The 20,174-nt window shown below is 35.8% G+C and overlaps 1 protein-coding gene across 1 annotated transcript in view; it reads left to right on the forward strand.

The window, feature by feature from the left end:
• The window catches only part of IL1RAPL1 (interleukin 1 receptor accessory protein like 1), a 1,371,738-nt gene that overhangs the window by 1,079,467 nt on the left and 272,097 nt on the right, over nt 1-20,174 (forward strand). The window lies entirely within an intron of this gene.

A 20,174-nucleotide genomic window follows, 5' to 3' on the forward strand; every position in this document is an offset into this window, starting at 1 on the left:
TGTATTGAAAAAATATACAATTATATACGAATCAGAATTCTGACTTATCTTAGAGGTTCATCTAGAAATTTTGAGTTTGATTTAGCTATATTCGGTTATACTAAATTATGAAAAATTTCCCTCTTAATTATAAATATATACATAGCAATTCTGTTATATTCTCTTAGGTCTTATTTTATTTGAAATGTAGTATGCAGGCATATGCCATAAACTTTGGCAGAAGAGTTTTTGTTTGTAGTGGTGCATTAGAAAAGGTTATCAAAAATATGAATTTAAATGAATATCCATGTTTGTTAAGGAATTTCTTCTTAGATTAATCATACAAGAGTGAAAATGCATTTACTGTATATAACTAAAAAGAATCAGTATACCATCCCTTAAGTTATTAATGTTATTCTTATTCCTGGAGTGAGAATTTGCATCAAAATTGTAAATTCATTTTCCAAATGAAGATTACAGATCTGATAATCTTTACTAATAACATACCCAAAGTTATAGTACACAAAGATATGATGATGGTTTTAGCACCTATAAAATTATTGTGGTCAATGGCTTTCTAGCACTTGAAATGCTTATATTTGCTAAGTTTAAAGCATGAACATACAGGATTTATACAAGTCAGGGTGTTAATATCTTTCTTTGATTCAAGCCTTTTGAATTAATGTCATATAAATGCAAGTAGTATTATAATTGCTGTTATTTTGAGATGGAAGGTTACAGATAGCATTGAAACAGTGCCACAGATGAAGCAAATAGGTGTACTCAAATTTTATCATGCACTTTATGCATGCCATGGCATCCTTAATTACACTAGAACTTATTGCTACATTATGAATACATTTTTATTTATAAATTCTCATAAGTAGCCATGCTCATACTGATCTTTCAATAATTCATAGGAAGATGTATTTCTAAGGAGTTATATAAAACTATAAACATTTTGGGCCGAGAATGGAGGGTTTTATGGTACCAGTTACTATAATGAACATAGTAAAAATGAAATTAATTGTATGCCTTTGCTTGACAATATAATGAAAAGAATTTTATGGTTGATTGTTGCCCATTGGGTTTCTTTTTATTGTCCTTGAATTTGTAATAAGTCAGATAGTTCTCTACCTCTTACTACACTGTTTTACAAAATAGAATAATTGGTAAAGCTGTATTTAAAGCTTTACCTTCTCTTGAACAAAGTCACAAAGACTAACCACAGCAAATTAAAAATATGGAAATTTCTTATGCAAATTGGAAGTGACTATACATTCATTTGAAGAAATATGGGCATGTCTGTTACTAAAATGCTTCAAAAAATACTCTTAAATCTTTTATTGTCACTCAAAAAGGAGCATGAGGTCTCTTTAACCACTGACTAAACTAGTGGATTATTTTAAGCAACTTTTATTTTGTTGTGTTTTATGATTTTGGTTCATAGTGTACAGATAAGTCGTTTACTAGTTAGAGAAATTCAACCTTAATCTTTGGATTTGTGAGCAACAGTTGATTTGAAGTAACTACCTTAATAGTATTGTTGCTACTTTGCTAGCATTGCTAGTAAGTAGGTGAATCAAAAAGGGCAAGTGAAAATAGGAAAGAATATTAAAGACAAAAAAGGCTTGAGATGAGGTGTCTAAAATATACGTTTTTTCCAAAATATGTATTTTGACTTTTCATTTTCTTAAGGATTTAATTTTTGCCCTTTCCATATTTGACAAAACTGCCTATTCAACAGGTTCAAAATTTGAGAGTTGACCTCAGAGGGATAACCAAACTCTTGTAAGAGTTACATTATAAGAAAAATCATCAGGAATTACACAAAGCTAAGCTTGTACATGTCTGGTGACCTAACTTGAGCATCCTAGTTAAGTTACACACATATCCAATCAACCCTAGTAACTGTGTGTCCATAGATTCTCTAGTTTGCTCACAAATATATGTAATTCATTAATAATGAACTTTGATATAATCAGGAAGTGCATGGATTTGCTCTTCATCTTCAAATTCATTTTCTCTGCCATTTGCTAGCCGTGCCTACCTTTCCCATTTTCTATATTTCTATATTTTCTTGTGTCCTGTTCTTCTAATTCCTCCATCTTTTCAAACTGGAAAGGGTTTGATAGTGGTCATTTAAATTCTTTTATTGTAGAAAGAAAGCAAAAAGCACTAAAAGCAAAGTACTTAGGAAAAAATCATATAATGGAAACTAAATTCATATAAAATATGTAAATTGTCGGCTTTGAATTTGAATCAATACGTGGTCACAACCTGGCATTTCCATTTTAAGTGGCAACTGTATGTTATTTCTAAATGTAAAAAAAAGAACACTGTCCATTTACATAACTTTCAGGCATCAGCAAATATGTGAATAGCACTTTTTTGGGCAAAAGGCCCAGAAATTTCACTGTACAGTTCTGAAAGTCAATCTGGGAGGTGAGCCTGAGTATTTTTTCAGGCTACTATAGTCAAGAGAATCAAAAGACAGACACAATTGTCTTGCTAAACCTGAGCCCTGAGGATGTCATTCAGAGATGTGGCCTGCCTGTTACGGCCAGGAGCCCACTTTCAGAACCTTTCAGGACAGAGAGCATATTCTATCGCTACCAGACTTTCAAAGAGTAGAAATCCACCCTACCCTTGACCTAATGGTACAAATTATATTTTACAACTCAGAATTCACTGAAAATTATCATTAATTACTTACCTAGATATGTGTATCACTTTATTTAAATGTCAGTGTTGGCTTTAAGATAATTATAAAGGTTAATGGTAGAAATTTTGGGGAAATAGAGAGAAGAATCTTTTTCTTACACTCTACATTATAAACACACTCTGCTCCTATTAAATATTCTCACAAAATATCCTTTTAATGGCCGATGTGAATGTCATATAATTTCATATATATTGCTGGAAATTTGAATTCTTCACATTTTTGTTATTATAAATAATGTGATGGTCTTTACCTATACACTTTCCCTCTGACTCTATAGTTATCTCAACAGAACAAATTCCTAAAAGTAAAAATACTGGGTAAAAAGAAATAATTTTGTTAAAGGTTCTTAGTACATATTTTCAGAATTCTTACCAGAGAAGTTGTATAAACTCCCACCAGAAGTATGTAATAAGTATAAATGCTACTTAATCTTTAACAAAATTAATAAAAGTATATCTTTATAACATAAAACTCTTAAAGATCTCTTTGATATTAAAATCACCTCTCTCTCCTCTCTTTTACCTCTTTTTCTCTCTTCACTCATTAAGTACAAGTGGATGCTCTTTGAGTTTATCTGTATTTGGAAGATCTAGCCCATTTAGGTAAATGTCTACCCTTGAGAAAATATACAAACCTAATAGAATGTCTATAATCTCTATCCATTTTCTTCTCTTGCTCATCCTAATGCCCAGCTAGGACCTTCCTCCAGATTCTATGTTTCTTAATAAAGTACCCAGTAATTTTGTGATGTACTGTGGGCACATGGAATGTCAATAAATACTAATTGACAATAAGTTGTTCACAGCACAAAGGACACACACCTCTAAATTTTCTGCAAGAGAATATAATGTGTAGACTGAACTGTGTAAGCTGCCCAACCGTGCTCTTATTTCTCTTTACTAATTTATTCTCATTGTTAAGCTTGTTAAAAAGCAAGCACTTTTTGTATCTGAGTGGGTAATAAGGATTCACCAGATATTCACATCTGGAGGAAAATGGTTGAGGACATAAAGAAACTTCAAATTTTTAAACATAGATCTTAGTAAAAGGATACACATTTTATCCAATATATGCAATTTTATCCAGTTTAACTATAGGCTACTTAAAATAAAATGTCACACTAGAAATTAATTAGCACTCCTTGGCTTGTTCCACCATACTGTAGTTGCAGAATTTTAGATTTGGAATAGACCAAAGGAAAATGTCCATACATTTTATTATAGATCATAATTGACCACACCTTTTCTGAATAGTTACTACTCTGTGTTAGTAAACTTGGGAAATCTTTTTGTTTCCTCTCTAGGGTGAGAAAATACTTAATATAAATATCCTAGAAACAACATTATTTAGGTGTTGAATTTGATACCGAATTCTGAAAGTGTCACGTAATACTGTTGAGTCTAAACATTATTGTTTTGCTGAGTTGTACAAGTGATGTAAATATGACAGTTCCCAGAGATAGGAAAGTCAGTATCGGCCAGATTTTCTCATCTACATTCACGCTACTGGTTGTCATAAGCAAATGTAAGGCCATTGATTTGATTTTACTGGATCATAGAGCATATAAAGGACATATTTTCACCAACAAACTCAAATTAAAAAACCGTAAAACTTCCCTTTCTACTAGGAGAAAAACAATAATATCCCAAGTCCAAGCTTTTTATGGAAAATGTGGTTCTTTTTGCCCATTTAAGAAAGACATACCAATCAGCATATTTCTAGTGCCTGAAATAAACCTGTTAGACATAAATTAAAGCTTTTGGACAAATAGACATCGTAATTAAACCATGGAAAGATAAATAAAGACTGGTATTATAATTATTTAAACTATGGCATTCAATTCTACTCAATCCAAATTTATCATCCCAAGGTAAATGAAAGTGGTAACTCTTAACAGCTCTCTTAGTCTATCTTGCTTTTGAAACCAAAAAGCACCCTAAAAATTGTGACTGACCTAAAAAGGAATACTTGTCATACCACTATTTCAGTTATTATCGTATATCATTAAACAGATGATAAATCAATAAATGGAAACTAGTATTCGTATTTTGAGGTCATTGTATGACCTAACTTACATGATTCTCTCAGATTCTCAAATTCAGTCACTTTTTGGTGACAGAGAGGAGAAATAGGTTTGGAAAAAAATACAACTGCATGTTTGCTTTAAAAACTGCTATCTACGTAGAAGTTGAAATTCCTTTTTATGTTTTAAGTGGTCAGGGCCAGTCACGGTAGCTCACTCCTGGTATTCCAGCACTTTGGGAGGCTGAGGCAGGCAAATCCCTTGAGCTCAGGAGTTTGAGATCAGCCTGTCAATATAGTGAGACCTCATCTCTACAAATATACAAAAATTAGCTTGGTGTGTTGGCATGCGCCTGTAGTCCCAGCTACTTGGGAGGCTGAGGTAGGAGGATCACTTGGGCCGAGGTGATTGAAGCTGCAGTGAGCCATGATTGTGCCACTGCGCTCCAGCCTCGGTGACAGAGCGAGACCTTGTCTCCAAAAATAAAACAAAGTTTTAAGTGGTCAAGCCCTAGTTCTAGGACAGGTTTGCAATCCCATAAAAAAGATGGACGTGAAGGTAAGAACAGTTCCTGTGGGCCAATGATATCCAAAAGTTTGGAAGTCAGTTAAAGCACTTTTTAAAAAAACTTTTATTTTAGGTTCAGGGGCACATTTGTAGGTTTGTTATATAAGTAAACTTGTGTCACAGGAGTTTGTTGTATAGATTATTTTGTGACCCAGCTGCTAGTACCCAATAGTTATTTTTTCTTCTCCTCTCTCTCCTCCCACCTTCCACCCTCAGGTAGGCCCCAGTGTCTGTTGTTCCTCTCTTTGTGTCCATGTGTTCTCATCATTTAGTTCCCACTTATAAGTGAGAACATGCAGTATTTGGTTTTCTGTTCCTGCATTAGTTTGCTAAAGATAATGGACTCCAGCTCCATCCATGTTCCTGAAAAGGACATGATCTCATTCTTTTTATGGCCGCATAGCATTCTGTAGTGTATATGTACCACTTTTAAAAAAAATCTAATCTGCTATTGATGGACATTTAGACTGATTCTATGTCTTTGTTCTTGTGAACAGTGCTGCAATGAACATACGCATTCATGTGTCTTTGTGATAGAAGGATTTATATTCCTTTGGGTATATATCCAGTAATGGGATTGCTGGGTCAAATGGTAGTTCTGTTTTTAGCTCTTTGTAAACAGCCTACAGAATGGGAGAAAGTATTTGCAAACTGTGTATCTGACAAAGGTCTCATATCCAGCATCTATAAGGAATTTAAACAAATTTACAATGAAGCACTTGTTAAAGTCTTTAAAAACTGGGACAGAGACAAGTGAGTTTTCTTGTTCACTTACTTTCCAAAAGGGCCAGAAGGGAAAGAAGAAGAAAGAAAAGGCCCAAGAAAGAGTGCTGTCACAGAGCAATGCAGAGAGTCCATTTAAGCTTCCAACTGCTGGTCTAGTCCCCACGCTGGACACTGACACATATTATGCAGATTACTCTTTTGCTACAGCACTAAGAGTACTATTTTATTTGTTATCAGTCAGTTAAGAAGCTATATAGGTATAAATCTTTGCAATTCTAAATGAAGAACTTTAGGAGGTGGAGGGGGTCTGGAAGTTATCAGGTCAAACCTTTTTCTTTCTTTTTTTGAGACAGAGTCTTGCTCTGTCTGCCCAGGCTGGAGTGAAATGGCACCATCTCGGCTCACTGCAGCCTCCGCCTCCTGGATTCAAGGGATTCTCCTGCCTCAGCCTCCCGAGTAGCTGGGATTACAGGCATCCGCCACCATGCCCAGCTAAATTTTGTATTTTTAGTAGAGACGGGGTTTCACCATGTTGGCCAGGCTGGTCTTGAACTCCTGATCTCGTGATCTACCCACCTTGGCCTCCCAAAGTGCTGGGATTACAGGCGTGAGCCACCATGCCCGGTTAAACCTTTTTCATTTATTGATGAGAAAATGGAGACTCAAAATGGCTACATGTTTTTTACATAAAAAATTTACAAAAGCTTGTTATTGCCATTATCATCATCCTCGTGATCATATTATCATTTTTAGTGTTTTTATTGTTATAATTAAGAGGCAGTGTACAGTAGTGGCTGCCAGTTGAAATCTCACACAGGCCTATGTGACAGTTTAGCTCCACCATTTACTTCTAGTGTGACCTTGAACAACCGGCTTTCAGTTTCCTAATCAATAAAAAAGGTACCAAGATAGTACTGCCTCTATGGAGGTAATGCGAGTATTTGATCGGATAATGCATGTAAAAATTAATACATTACTTGGCATATATTAAGTAGTCAATACATGTTTGCTGTTAGTATTTGAGACATTTGAATGCTGTAAAAGAGTACTGTATATAGAAGATTCTTGAAATGCATTTTGAATGTCAATGCTTATTTGATCATGCTTATATTCTTACTACAGTATCATACTATGGCAGCAGACACAGGCTTCATTACAGGATAAATAAGATTTTAGAAAATTTATTTCCATCTCCCCTTTAAGGATTCAATATGCATACTAAATTTTTGTAATTCAATGAAACTTTTTAATTATAGAAATTATTGATTTTAGCTTACTTAATTCATCAAGTCTAGCCAAATGCACATAGTAAGTACATAGTTATCACAGAAGAAAACTCTCTCTATTCTTATTTAAAGAAAATGATAATTTAAAGGACACTATGCCACATGAATTTATAAATGACCATCAAGACAAAAATAAGAGTAAAAAAATTTCTCTTTTGTAAACAGAGGAAATTCAGGTATAATATTTTTAAAAACAAGAGACCTGGAAAATGATTTTACACCATTATGCCTGTCAAGTTCTTCATGAAGGTTTTGATGATAGTCATATCATTTTATACAAAAAAATGCTGCTTTTCCCCTGACAAACACTGTTATCACAAAGCTTTCTAAGTCATTCTTAATGATTGAAGTTTACTAGCATATAAAAATACAGTGAGTATCGTATGTTAACAAGAACTACTCCTGAATTTGCAAAGTAAATGCCAATTTATCAGAAATAAACCTATCAAAGGACATTATGTTGTAGAATATTGAAAGAGGTTTTAGAATAAGAGTATGCACTGCATGACTGATGTCCATTAAAATAGAAACTATAAAAAGACCCACATCATTTAAAGTTTGAATATAAAGAGATACATTCATCCATAAATTTCCTCTCAAATTTTGGCTAAATAACTAAGGATTTCTAAATTATATACAGACTCTCCATGAAAAATAACTAGTGCTTCAATAAGATTATGAAAATAGGTTACCAGTATCTTATGCTTTCATGTTAAAACACTTAGCATTCCTGTCAAACCTTACTTTGTCAACTTAGTATATTCCCACAGATTTGTGGGTAAATTGAATCATCATAATTTCAGAGAAGTGTTCCCTTCATTTTTGATTGATTTTCGATTAGCAGTGGCTTAACATGTCAGGTTTAAGAGGCTCTGTCCCCCATTCTCTTTTAAGCAGCTAATGATCAATGAAAGATTTATATGCATAAAGGAAATATGCTATTTAAAGAAACTCTGTGATGAATAATTTTATATAAGAACCCTTTTGTAATTGAATGATCACCCCCATAAGTTTTCCCTGTGGTAATGCAGATTTTTACATTTTTGTAAGATGAGGTTCATCGATATGAAACTGCAAGTTGCATCTCTAACTGATCCAGAAAAAGGATCATCCACCCATTACCATGTGTGACTTCCCGTTGTTTATTAATGGAAACAAATGTCCTCATTGTGACTTTCTGCCTCCTCTGAGGAAATATTACATTTTACTCACCAGCTTCAGAATCAACAGTATTTGGTTTTAATCTAATTCTTTAAAAATATATTTTGTAGGGTAGAATAGTTAAGTAACCAGAATATCTCATGTCCAATTATGACAAAATAGTTTATTTTCATAAGGGATATGCTTTGAACGCCATCCTACTACCTTATCTGCCTTGGTTTTGTTGAAATATACCCTAATAGGATAACTGCCCATGGTGTCACTTGTTTTTCTATAACTGTGATGAGAGTTCTTATTTCCAGGTTTAAAAGGAACATCTTGTATTTTGATTCTTCTAAAATTTGTATGACTCTCATTTTATCATTCTGGCAGTCACTTCTTTTTATCTTAATGTATTCATATATGTTTAATAATTTCTTTCTTTTAAATATAAAAGTATGTACAATGCCACTTGATTTGCAGCTTTATGAATGAGGCTATTACCAAAATGTACTTAAACATGTGCTCCGAAACATGCCAGATATTTACATGAGTCCAATACATAGAGTGTCCATAAGGCTTTAAAACCTAAGCCCCATAGCAAAACTTCATGAAGAGGCTTCCTTCCAATTCACCACACGCAAGTTCAACACTACTTTTTTTTTTTTTTTTTTGAGAAGGAGTCTCGCTGTGTCGCCCAGGCTGGATGCAGTGGCACGATCTCGGCTCACCACAAGCTCCGCCTCCCGGGTTCACGCCATTCTCCTGCCTCAGCTTCCCGAGTAGCTGGGACTACAGGGGCCCGCCACCACGCCTGGCTAATTTTTTTTGTGTGTGTGTTTTTGGTAGACACGGGGTCCCACCATGTTAGCCAGGATGGTCTCGATCTCCTGACCTCGTGATCTGCCCGCCTCTGCCTCCCAAAGTCCTGGGATTACAGGCGTGAGCCACCGCGCCCGGCCAACACTACTTTTTTAGAAATGCCAAGGATCTTTATTTAATTTTGTAATGAAAATTTATAAAATCTCATTATAACATATACTAATTGAATTATGAAAGGAAAACAATCTTGATTTAAAAATTTTTGTTTTCCAAAATTCATCTGTTTTAAAATAAGTCTTGGCTTCATGGTCTTGTGAGAAGATACCTCCCACCGCTGGATCTGGTCTACAACAAGCATGACAGAAAGCCAGGAAGTTGCTTAAGAGTCCAAGAGAGTGAATAATTTTCTCTCCCTTCCACTTCTCCCCAGTGAGGCTACCGACTTTCTCACTCTCTGAGTTTTTGTTTCTAGTTTAGTAAAAGCAGAGTACCCACCTTGGACTTGCCTGTTGAAGAACTTTTATAGAATGGCGGCTCTTTGAGGAGGAAAAAAGCAAAGCAGAATGCATTGCTTTTCTGGAAAAATAAAATTGAGTGCATCCTGACATATCAAGCCATCACTAGAAATAGGATACTTAACAATACGGCAGGTCCTAGGAAAATTTGAGATTATTACCACGAATATTCAGTAAGAAGCCATTACCATTATGTGAAATAGCTTAGGGAAAGTTCAGAAAACAAAATATTTTTCATTTTCTCTTCTTAAAAGAAAAAAATTTAATGTTTCCGATGAACCTGTATATCTGATGATGATCATGTCAATTATCTTGGCAACTTTAAGACTTCTTAATTAAATGATTAAAAGTTGTTACTACTTTCTGTAAATGTACCTGTTTTTGACTGAAATATTTGGGGTGCAATTAGACTAGTTTTATGCACTCTGCTTATTGTATAGCCTATTTATAAGTAGTATGAATATTTCTTTCAGAATTACATATCACATACAATATTGATTAAAAGACTTAAACAAGATATTGTTCTTAGGCATAAATATAATTTGTTTTTTAAATCAGGTTCACCATATTCAACATGAATGTAATTTGTAATGATTATTATTTTAAAAAAAAACCCTGTCTCTATTTACCATAAATAATATGTTGTCACTCCAATGCTTTTTATTAGGACTTGCTACTAATTACAGAGTGAGAGTAAGGTTTTTATGTAATGGGAGCTAAATAAAATGAGTGAATCTTATATTAGATGAATACATGAGATTTCAGCTTCAGGAGAAATTATGTGTCACAGAGAACATCGGTGACTATTATGAAAGACATGTTCAGTCAAGAGGGAATCGTACCGTTGACTATCAACAGGGCAGAAAGTACTGGATTGTATTTTCTTTCAGTCACTATGTGCGTGACCTAAAATAGAGAACTGAGGCAATATATACATAATTTAGAAGGGAAATAATCCAGAAATTTTATTTTTGTCTCAAATAGATGGCTCTTTCAAGCAAAGGTTAATTTGGGGATTTTTTTTGAGGGGTCAACTTCCTATGTCTAAGCAATTTAAACTTGAAGAATCACAGGATTTAATACTTCATAGTTAGAGCTCTGGTCATAAGTGACAAATCACTTAAAAGACAGGAGTGGTGCTGGCCTTAAGAAGGATTGGAATAATGCTCGACTGTTCTCTGTCTTTCTTCTCTACTCTTTCTGCATGTCATCATTTTGTATAGGGGTGGAGAGTGGTGGGTCTGGGTGAGGAGAGGAGGGCATACAGGGTGAAGGAATACATTGCTCAGTTCTTCTAACCAGGAGGAAATGTGGGTTTGGAACTTTAGTGAGAACTTGAAGTTCCCTAAGGAGAAATCCTAATTGGCCTAGAATGAGATACAGATCTAAATTTTGGACGGATCACTATGGCATTAGAGGTGAGGGGCATTGGCTCAGTGGCTGTTGTGTGTCTCTCTCTCCTGTGATGAAGCCTGTATTTTTGTGTGAGTACGTAGATGTGGCAGTTGGTGGGTGGGTGGGGAGGCTGGTAATGGGGCTTTTAACAGACAAAGATAGGGGAAAAAGCAATGGTTATTATGGAGTCCATCTTTTCATATTCCATATTCAATATTTGTTTAACATCCCTGGTTAATCCATCTCATTAATTTAGCTGTCATCTTTATTATGCCCTTCATTAACTTAGTGAGGGTAGAATGACCCATCCTGATTGATGCATTTGAATGCAGTCTCTCTTGGGCTGAAAACTCTTCCATTCCTCTTCTCCCAACTAATACTGACATCCTTTCCTGTGTATCTGTAGTGCATACGTCTCAACTCTAGACCTGCATTCATCTCTCTGCTGTCTCTAAGCCTGCATAGTATGTTCTCTTCCAGCCTTAAACCTAAACCAAATGGCAGATTCTTAGCTGTTAAATACATTTTTAGGAAAAAATTAATATGCTTTCTAGAGCTAGAGAATGGATTATAAAATCAACTTCACGTAATATGAATAAGTAAAGTGAGGCCAGATGTAATGCTATAAAGGAGAATGGAGACCATGCTGAAGTGGGGAAAACATTTTCTACCTATAAAATTTTAAATTTATTGTTAATACCATCTTGGCCAAATAAAACTTGTCTAGTGGGTAGTTTTAGTCCAGTGGCCTGAGTGTCTAATGTCTTGATTGGTAAATCGAGAGCTTATACTACGAAATACTGCTGCACTGTGGAGCCGGTAGGCTCTGGATTCAGAATGGCTATCACGAAATATGAATCTGTTCCATCATATTATAGATTGGAACATGATATAATATGATTTGTAATGTGTTTGGAGTAACTAATAAAATCTCTTACCCGAGAAGCAAGGAGTTTAGAGCAGCATAGTTAATTATGAAAGGAGAATCTCCCCATCAGGCGATACAAAAATCATAGAGTTAGAATGAAATGGGCAAATTCTCTTTAGCAATCTGGCCCCACAAAAAAGTAGTTATCTCTATTTCGTTATTACAGACTTGTTAAGTTAACAAAAGTAGAAATGTCTGTTAACTCTCCCAGCAGACATTTTCATTTACTCTTCTCTGCAAATTTCCACTGGATATATGTTTGTTCCTAAGGTCCTTTACTCAAGGCTAGGCATTACCTAATTTACTTGTGAAAATGTGCCAAGAAAAGGATCAGTGATTATTCTTGCTTCATTATTTAAAGCCTACATATAGTGACTTTCATGAATGTAATGCAGTCATCATTCCTATGTATTGTCATCAGAGTCGAGAGTTGGGACGACAGAGAGTAGAAATCCTATAACAGGCATTAGAATTTTTAGTAGATAATACCAAAAATTGAAGCAGAGTCAGTATGTCAGACTCTAAGTTTGGCTTGGTAAAAAATCCTCTTTGTAAATTAAAAAAAAAATTACCAGACTGCCAGCTTAAAAATATTATGTGTTTCCAAATAGATAAGAAATGTTTGAGGTGATAAATATTCCAATTACTCTGATTTGATCATTACACATTATATGCATATATCAAAATATCACACATATCCCTATTAGTATGTACAATTATTGCATATTAATAAAAAGGAAAAACATTTGATGCAAATATAATTCTTGTATATGTGTGGTCTTAATTGATATTCTTTTAACCAACCTTACTGAGATATTTATATTCAGTAAACTATATCGTGTTCAGGGTAAAAATTTATATGTTATGTGTCTGCCTGTTATCTAGAAGATAAAGGCCACTTTCTTCACAGTCTGACCCCATTTTGTCTTTATAGTCTCATGCACTCTCCTCTTAAGCCCACGCCACTGACCAGGCACCCTTGACCATACCATGGACCTACATAACTCTATCATTTCTACATGCTATGCCCACCACCTGAAATTTCCTCTCCTGCCTTTTTCCCTTGTGCCTATCTACTCAAATTTTAAGATCCACCTCAATGTCACCCCAATGAACTCTTCCCTGACTCTACTCCCACTAGGCAGAATTAAATACCACCTCTCAATTGCTAGCAAATCTCTTTTTCACACCTTTATTAGAACATTTCTCTCATCATTTTTGTACATATTTTTGTGTGTCTATTTCTCTTGTTGCATTTCGGACTCTTAAAGCATGTACTATAATGTTTTCATCTTTACATCCCTGATATGTAGGACAGTATCTGATGCACAGAAATAAATAATTCATTTAGCATTCACTCAGCTTTAATAGTCATAAATAAAAACCAACATACATATGTCACTCTTCTTTTAGTAGCTATATACTACAGAGTAATGGAGTAAACCACACTAAAACTGTTGGTTTTGATTTAATTGCCTGGTGTGATTGAAGATTCCCCTTCATGGATGAGAGAGACAGATAGAGAAAGGCCTAGGAGTCTGGCTAGGGAAGTCTAGCAATAAATCAAATCCCGATTAGACAGAGGAGGAAAGATCAGATGGATATTGAAGGTCACAACAGAGCAGTAGGTTGAGTTTGGATAAATAAATAGAGGTTGAAAGAACAGTTATATATCAGTTCAGCTAGAAGACTGGTCAAGGGTAGAGACTTTTCACTGGCGTCTTGAGTTTCAGGCAGATCTCTAAATTTAGTAAAGTAGACTCCACAATCTTAGGGCCCTGAATGAGAAATTGGTTCGCTAGTTCCATTTATGACTTTATTACTGGGCACAAGGTCTGGTCAAATCTACATAGGTGGCTAGGTAGGTAGATAGGTAGATGAATAGATAGATAGATAGCTTAACAAACAAACGACTGTCTACAAGGAGTTTATGTTATAATCTCGGTTAACCTCTGGATGTTCCTTGTTCCCCAAGACGCCAAGACTTCCTGTCTTTCCTCACAGTTTCAGTCATGAATGTCAGCTCTCGTTCTAATGAGCTTTTTAATCAAACAGTCGTGATCCAGTAGGTACAGCTTTCCTTGATTAGTGATCTTAATTAATCTTTGCTTTGAGAGTACCTTACATCTGCAAGACATTTAATTATGTTGTCTCATTTCATCTTTTCAACAGCCTGTGATGTCTATTTTGCCTCCATTTTACAGATAATGATCAAAGCTTATGTGTGGCACTTGTTGTGACACTTCTATACATTAGTGTATTGAATGTGGTTACCTTTTTTGCTCCTTTGTTGAGTTCTAATTGTGCACAACATGCAATACTCCCTTAAATCCTTAACCTTCCTGTAATATTTAAAATGGTCTATTCTTACAGACTACTTGAGTTCTATTTTCTTCCACTATTAAGAGAGTCTATGTCTCATCAAGTAGAACATCTAGTAATAATTCCATTGAATATAAACTTGTCTTTGAAATGTTTCTGTATTATCCAGTTCAGGTTGCTAAAACAAAATGCCTTTATACTATTGCTTCCAAATCTTAACTATTGTAAACAGTGCCGCAACAAACATAGGAGTGTAGATATCTATTACAGCGTAACTGGGTTATTATTGTTAATAAAAACATTTTAAAATAACTTAAAGAGTGTAATTGGATTGTTTGTAACTCAAAGGATAAATGCTTGAGGGGATGGATACCCTATTCTCCATGATGTGCATATTTCACAGTGCATGCCTGTATCAAAACATCTCATGTATCCTATAAGTACATACACCTACTATGTACCCACAAAAATTTTAAAAAACTGAAAAATGCCTTATACTGATTGATTTATAAGCCACAGAAATTAATTTCTCACAGTTCTGGAGGATGGAAGTTCCAAGATCAAGGCGCCAGCAGATTTGGTGCCTGGCGAGGGTTCTCTGCTTCATGGATGATGCCTTCTAGCTGAGTCTTCCCATAGTGGAGGAAGCAAAGCAGCTCTCTAATGCCTCTTTTATAAGGGCATTAATCCCATTCACAAAAGCAGAGCCCTCATCACCTCCGAAAGGCTTCTAATACCTTCGTCACCTTCTAATACCATCAGCTTGGTGATTAGGTTTCAATATGTGAATTGGGTTGGGGGATGAAAATATTCAGATTACAGCGGTTTCTCAGGTTTTTGGTTTTGGGTTTTGTTTTTTGTTTTTCCTATTCAGTTGCATGTCTCTTGAATCTGCTTCTGTTCATCTTTGCCTCCTATTTTCTCATTCCCATTTTTTTGTGCTTCTGCTCTTTCAAGTACATTTTAAGAGACACTTTTCTTCTTTCACTGATCTTCGAGCATGAAGTTCTTTTCAAGGCACTTAGGAAAATGGAAGTACTTAGGACATTCATGAACAGAATGTCTTGAGAGCTGCAAAAGTTAACGTGAGAAAAGCTGATAGAAAAGTTGCCTAGTTCATCAGAGTTTTACTCTTTAAAAAGCTGCAAGCTATAATCCCTTCTTAAATAGCAAGCAAAAGCAAGTGGTCTCATTTCACTTCTTGAAATAGACAAAGTGAAACTAATAATTGACTTGTCAATTTACTACCACTATTAATTCCTTGCACGCAAAGTTGGACTTCGTTAATTTAGGATTCACATTTTCTTTCTGAATATAATTATCTGAATATAATTTCTTTCTGAATGTAATTATATACAGAAAGGTAGTTTGAAGCCAGCTAGTTATTGTTTGAGCATTTAAAGTTAAAAACTATGTAGACATTAGTAAATACCCATTTAGAAAACCTGTAACAACTGGATCAAAATTAATCTTAACTGAGAAGTTAAATTTGACTTATGATATTTTTATGACATTTACAGTGCATCTTGCTCATGGCTTGTAAATATATGTTAACTTTAAAGAACTTGCCAGGAGTGGTGGCTCACGCCTGTAATGCCAGCACTTTGGGAGGCCGAGGTGGGCAGATCACCTGAGGTCAGGAGTTTGAGAGCAGCCTGGCCAACATGGTGAAACCCCATCTTGACTAAAAATACAAAAATTAGGCACGCATGGTGGCAAGCACCTGTAATCCCAGCTACTCGGGAGGCTGAGACAGGACAATCACTTGATACTGGGATGCAGAGGCTGCAGTGAGCCGAGATCGTGCCACTCCACTCCAGCCTGGGTGACAGAGCAAGCCTCCATCTCAAAAAATAAATAAATCATGAACTTGGTAAGGTTTATGTAGAAATAGAAGTGCTTTTATTATGTAAATGTGTGCTGTATTAACTTAGGAACATAATTTGCAATTTTTCCTAAAGGCTGACATTTACCAGGTGTGAGGTTTCATAAACACTAGTATCAGAAAAACATTTCCAGTTGTGAAAATGATTATAAGAACAGAAGTATTGGCTGGGCGCGGTGGCTCACACCTGTAATCCCAGCACTTTGGGAGGCCGAGGTGGGTGGATCATGAGGTCAGGAATTCGAGACCAGCCTGGCCAACATACTGAAACCCCGTCTCTACTAAAAATACAAAAATTAGTCAGGCATGGTGGTGGGTGCCTGTAATCCCAGCTACTCAGGAGGCTGAGGCAGGAGAATCACTTGAACCTGGGAGGCGGAGGTTGCAGTGAGCCAAGATCGTGCCATTGCACCCCAGCCTGGGCAATAGAGTGAGACTCTGTCTCAAAAAAAAAGAGAAAGAAAGAAAACAAAAGAAGTATAGTCACAAGGTGAGCATGTTATTTTAAACTTCAATGACTTAAAAAATATAAGTATTGATTTTAATTGCACGATAGCATAATATTGAAAATAAGAGAGAAACTGACTTTATTCTAGTCTGTGAGAACAGGTTCTCAGTGGGGAGATAAGACTAAGATTCTCATAGTTTATTGAAATAATGATCAATTCAATTATCAAATGCAGGATAGCATTTTGTATTCAGTTTAATAATCCATCAGCTTTTCAAATAACATATGTTTTAATTGTTTTAATATTATAGATTATTTTCACTCTTAAAGTATCATTTTCCAAATAAAGAAGTATCATGATATAAGCCATTGGGTAGTGGTCTTGCCATTGACTAATTGAGAATCTCAGTGGTCTGAGGATTTTAATTTCCAACTGTCTATGGCAATGATTCTTCACTAGGAATGGACATGATAAATACCTGTAGAGCTTTTACAAAACATATGCACCTAGTTTCCTTGATCCCCTGCCTCTCCCCACCCCCCTAAAGATTGATTTATTTATTTATTTATTTATTTATTTATTTTGAGACTGAGTCTCGCTCTGTCGCCCAGGCTGCGGTGCAGTGGTGCGATCTCAGCTCACTGCAAGCTCCGCCTCCCGGGTTCACGCCATTCTCCTGCCTCAGCCTCCCGAGTAGCTGGTACTACAGGTGCCCGCCACCACGCCCAGCTAATTTTTTGTATTTTTAGTAGAGACGGGGTTTCACCATGTTAGCCAGGATGGTCTCGATTCTCCTGACCTCGTGATCCGTCCACCTCGGCCTCCCAAAGTGCTGGGATCACAGGCATGAGCCTCCGTGCCCAACCTAAAGTTTAATTTATTACATCTGGAAGGGAAGCTGAGCAAGGTCTGCAAACAGAAAATTCAGAGAAATACACATCAAATCTACAGTGAGATATCACCTCACTCTAATTAGAATGGCTACTATAAAAAAAAACAAACGATAACAAATGTTGGTGAGGATATGGAGAATAAACCCTTCCATACTGCTGGTGGCAATGTAAATTCATACGGTCATTAGGAAAAACAGTATGGAAGTTCCTCCAAAAATAAAAAATAGAACTATGATATGTTCCAAGAATCCTACTACTGGATAGCTATCCAAAAGAAATTGAATCAGTAATTTGAAGAGATATCTGCACCCCCATGTTTATTGCAGCACTATCCACAATAGCCTGGATATGGAATCAACTTAAATGTTCATCAATGGATGATTGGGTAATGAAAATATGTTGTATATACACAATGAAATACCATTCCATCATGAAAAGAATGAAATTCTGTCATTTGCAGCAACATAAATGAACACTGGGGACATTGTGTTAAGTGAAATAAGCCAGGCACAGAACAACAAACACCGCATGATCTCACTCACACGTGGAATCTAAAAGGTTGTTCTCATAGAAGTAGGGAGTAGAATAGTGGTTACCAGAGGATGGAGAGGGTAGGAAGATGGGGAGGGGTGGTGAGAGATTGGTCAATTGGGTACAAAGCTATAGTTAGATTGAAGGAATAAGTTCTGGTGGTCTGTTGCATAGTAGAATGACTAGCATTAAAAAGAATGTGTATTTCAAAATAGCTAGAAGAGAGGTTTTTGAGTGTTCTCATAACAAAGAAATGATATTTAAAGTGATAGATATGCTGATTACCCTGATTTGATTATTACACAATTTACACATATATGGAAACATCATGTTGTGTCCCATAAATATGTCTAATCATGTGTGAACCACTATAGGAAAAAAAACCTCTGACCTGGTGGGTTTGATGTTTTCTTAGTCATTATCATGATCTCTCTATATTCTAGAGCTCTTTGCTCTCCATGTGAGGGAGCTAACAGACCTTTCTGGGTGATCTCATCAGAAAGGCTGTTAGTGCCAAGAAAGGAAGACTTTATAACTCAGGCACAGAGAGTCCCAGTGAGGCTCTGAAGATCTTTTCAAGTGGAAGCTTGTATGACAGGACACTATACTGGGGAATGAGGGTGGGAGTGAGGTGGAGAAAGAAGGCACTTCTCAGAGCATAGTAAAAATTTAGCAACAATTTGAGTCACTTACCTTACTAAAAAGTTATCTTTATATCTATGTTAGTTTTCTGTGGCTGGTGTAATAAATTACTTGATGGCTTAAAACAACAGAAATTTATTCTCACAGTTCTGGTGGCCAGAAGTCTGAAATTAAGGGCTGAAACCCCTCAGGAGGTTCTAGGAGAGAATCTTTGCCTCTTCCAAGGTCTATGGCTGTCTACATTATTTGTCTTGTGGCCGCACCAGTCCAACCTCTGCCTGTGATCAACATTGCCTCCTCATCTTCTCTGTTTTTCTTTCCCTTCCATCTGTCTCAGCTCTTCCTCTGCCTTTTCTTTAAGGTCGCTTGTCATTGAATTTAGAGCCCACTTGGATAATTGAAATTGATCTCTTTATTTCAAGAAGCTTAACTTAATTATATCTGCCAAGACCCTTTTTCCAAATAAGGTAAAAAATTTTACAGTTTCTGGAGTTATAAAACATGGTTATATCTTTTGTGGGGGTGAGGCGGGCACGATTGAACCCACTATAGTATCTGTCACATGCTCTGCTACATTCACAAAAACTGATACTTAGTAAAAGTTCATGAGATTATAAACAGTGAAGTATCAACAAGACCCCTCATTCAATAATTATCAGGGTTGCTTCTCTCTCTCTCTCTCTCTCTCTCTCTCTCTCTCTCTCTCTCTGTGTGTGTGTCTGTGTGTGTGTGTTTGTGTGTTCTGTGTTCATGTGTGTTGTGCTTTGTGGTCTTTTTTTTTTTCACTTGAAGAGTATTCCCATTTAGCCCTTGAAGTTACCAAATGGGGAAGACATTACCAAAAACTATCCATTAACATAAGAGTTTTGTGGAGCACAATAAGTAAAGCAAAGGGAAACATCCCTCTAACCCTTTCCCAGCAAGAAAAAACAAGATAATCCTGGTAGTTCCGAGAAAGCAAAGAAAGTTAGCTCTAACTCTTTGTAGTGAATTTTACAGTATTCAATTGTTCTCGTACATTTGTCAAGAGTTGATTCACCTGCAATAGAAAAGGATGTCTGTTTACAAGTGGATCAATGATTATATCTACTAATGGAAAATGGTAGATTGTTCCCAAAGTCTTCACAAATAAAATCTCGGAGATAATATATCTTTCTCCGTTAGTAGACACATCCTAGTATCTAACCATAATGATTACAGGCATACCTTTTTTAAACTATGGAGGCAGTCACAGTGCTCAGCATTGCAGGTTTTAACCTTCATCAGCAGAGTCAGATATTAAAAAGCTTATTTCACGTTGTATGCCTGTATCAAAACATCTCATGTAGCCTATAAATATAACACCT

Source organism: Pan paniscus, chromosome X (assembly GCF_029289425.2).
Source record: "Pan paniscus chromosome X, NHGRI_mPanPan1-v2.0_pri, whole genome shotgun sequence".
In the NCBI taxonomy this organism is placed as follows: domain Eukaryota; kingdom Metazoa; phylum Chordata; class Mammalia; order Primates; family Hominidae; genus Pan; species Pan paniscus.